Below are 3,271 nucleotides of genomic sequence, written 5' to 3'. Positions count from 1 at the left end.
AATTGTAGGGCTCTACCACAGCAGTGGAAACCTGGCGGGTGGTGCTGGATAATTGGAGAAATCCAGGTTGGACTTCTTTCCGTAATCAAGCTGCTCCATAAGCAGGGAGGTGAACCCAGAGCCAGTTCACCCACCAAAGCTGTGGAAAACCAAGAAGCCCTGGAGACCCGTGCACTGGTCAGCCAGCTTGTGGATCCTGTCCAAGACAAGGTGAAGGATCTCCTTGCCAATGGTATAGTAGCCACCGTCATAATTATTTGCAGCATCTTCCTTGCCTGTGATGAGCTGCTTTTGTGGAAGGACTGGCAGTAGGTGCCAGTGCAAACTTCGTCTATAACTGTGGGTCTACGAGCACTGCCCTTGGCACATGNTTATCAGTTCTTGTCTCACTGAAGAAGGTGTTGAAGGAGTCATTGCCTCCCACAAAGGTCTTGTCACTTGGCATCAGGCCATGGGGCTGAATGCTATGTTCCAGGCAGTAGATCTCCTAGCAGGCATTGCTGATCTGGACAGCAGCTTGGCCAAGGTAGATGGAGTAGATGGAGATGCACTCATGCATGGTTGCTGCTTCGCGACTGCCAGGGAATGGTGAAGTCAAGGAGGAGGTGTTGCTTCTTACAGCACGACTCTTAGGTGGTTCATGTAAGAGAACCTGCCTTTCTTGGTGCTGTGAAGGCTCTATGCCCCAGTATAGAGGAATGCCAGGACCAGGAATGGGAGTGTGTGTGTTGGGGAGAAGGGGGAGAGAGGAGGGGATAGGGGATTTTTCGGAGGGGAAACTAGGAAAGGGGACAACATTTGAAATGTACATAAAGAAAATATCTAATGAAAAAAGGGGAAAAAAAAAGAGAACCTGCTTTGAGTACATAGTTTCTATGCATTACATTTTAGGTTGAAATCCATCATTATATCCACTAGCTAAATTATATTTTAGATTCAGTGTTTTGAGGTCTAAACAATTAATATTTCCTCTTATGTAGCTGAGATTAAGTCAGCAAACCACACAAATCAATTCTTCATCATTTTCATCCTTGCTGGCTGTGTTAGCACATTTTCATTTACAAGCTATTATTTGATTAAGTTCTGGATTTTAAGTATTGTAATTTTTGCAACAGTAAATAAGGAATTTCATGTATTTTAACTAATACTCTACATATCCACTCTCTTGGAACATTTTATTGAGTTAATTAATTATACTCTGTAGCAAATCATTCTGAATATATAATTTCATGTAGAATTGGGTTTGTTCTTGATGTGTTTTCTTTTAAGTTTACTACAGAGAGTTGTTTTCTGTGTAGCATTTTTGTCTTAAGTAGAACAGGCTATATTTACACAGAATATTTTCCTCAATAAGTGTCATGAATTCTACCATTACAGATATTTAGTACAATAACCAGCTTCTCTTTGTACAGATTTTATATGATCTTACAGCTAAAATCATGGTCCTTTTGACTTCATTTTTACAAAATACAAGAGCTGTAAGGATTGACAGAGTAATAATTGGCCTCAATGTTTTTTTTTTTTTTTTAATTTAAGACAAGGATGAACATTTGGGGCCTGAAGTGATGTTGTAATTTGAATCTATAGTGTTTCCCCAAGTGCCCAGTTGAAAATTTAATCTTTAGTAGATTATTCCATTAGGAAACCTTATGAAGTGGAAGAAAATAAGACTAGTTAGAGCAAAAATTAACCGCATAGTGTTTCTGAAGAAAAAATACTTTCTGATTTTCATTTTTGTTTTTAGCACTTGTCTTTTAGTATCTCATGGTCCCTATATATAGTTTTCATTTTTTAATTCTTTAAAAAAGCTTCTCTACTTCATATACTTTCTATCACCATGCTCTTTGTCAACATAGGCCCAGAAACAATACATTGGAATCATGATGGGCCAACATTTGTGATTCTGAGAGAGAGAAAAATAAAAAAATAAAAAAATTTCTTTCTTCAAACTTACTTTTCAAGTCCCCCCTCCCCCCAGATTTATTCACAGCTGACAATCAGGGCTTCATAGCCACAAATAATGCTGAAACTCTCCCATTTTAAAGTTAACTTATTTCACAATATCACCACCTGATAACAATTCTAGAAATGTTGGAGTATGTTTTTGTTTTCTTTTTTTTAAATTTTAATAATTTAATTTTTCACACTCCATATTTTATCCACCCCTACACCTCTGATCCACCCTCTGACTGTTCTACATTCCATAACTCCTTCCCACACCTGTCTTCATGGATGTCTCCTCCCCCCAACTGACCTCTATACTCACTGGGGCTTCCAGTCTCTTGAAGGTTAGGAGCATCATCTCTGAATGAATGCAGACCCATCAGTCCCCAACTGTATGTTGGGGGGCTTCATATCAGCTGGTGAATGCTTCCTGTTTGCCATTTTAGTGTTTGAGAGATCTAGGGAATCCAGATCAATTGAGACTGCTGGTCCTCCTATAGGATCACCCTTTTCCTTAGCTTCTATCAGCCTTCCATATTTCAACAACACGAGTTAGCCGCTTCTGTCCATTGATTGTGCAAATACCTGCATCTGACTCTTTCAGCTGCTTGTTGGGTCTTTTGGAGGGCAATCAGGATAGGTCCCTTTCGTTGAGCGCTCCTTAGCCTCAGTAATAGTGTCAGGCCTTGGTACCTCTCCTTGAGCTGGATCCCACCTTGGGCCTGTTACTGGACCTTATTTACCTCAGGCTCTCCGGGGCTGTGGGTGTAGGGGAGAAAGGGGAAAAGGGGGAATGGGAGAAAACCCATATCCCGCCAGAATTCCAGTTCTCTGGGGGGTGGGGGGGAGGGATGCGGGAGGACTGCCAGACACTTTCCATGCAGCTCCGGGTGGACCTCTGGCTGTGTTAGGCCACTGACCCGAGATGGCGGATGGTGGACAAGGGGCAGCCCCAGGTACCAGGTTCTCAGCCTCCAGCATCCCTCGCACAATACCATGGAGGAGCAGAGAACAAAATAGGGCCCCCAGGCAGCACTCAGCCCAGGAGATAAAGGAAGAGGGCAGGGGGAGAGGCAGGAGCTGGGTGGTTCCCATGCAGGCGAGAGTCCTTAGTCCAGTCCTTGGCTGCAGCATAGGAAGGCCTTCTGAAGGAAGGCTAGACATGGTTCATTAGGAGAAAGCCTATCCCATCGTTCAAGCATGGTGTGCCTTTATGTTCAGAAAGAGTCTATGGTTTTAGAGCTTTATTGTAGAAAGGCAAGGAGAAAGGAGAGGAGAGGAGAGGAGAGGAGAGGAGAGAGAGAGAGAGAGAGAGAGAGAGAGAGAG

General features: G+C 42.8%; 1 pseudogene; it reads right to left on the bottom strand.

Moving 5' to 3' along the window:
- The window catches only part of LOC110287865, a 1,493-nt pseudogene extending 934 nt beyond the window's left edge, over positions 1–559 (bottom strand).
- Positions 560–3,271: the final 2,712 nt, after the last annotated feature.

This window comes from Mus caroli, unplaced genomic scaffold, assembly GCF_900094665.2.
Source record: "Mus caroli unplaced genomic scaffold, CAROLI_EIJ_v1.1 scaffold_17123_1, whole genome shotgun sequence".
NCBI lineage: Eukaryota > Metazoa > Chordata > Mammalia > Rodentia > Muridae > Mus > Mus caroli.
The sequence above is the reverse complement of the archived record's forward strand: the minus strand, read 5'-3'. Positions and strand labels throughout refer to the sequence as shown.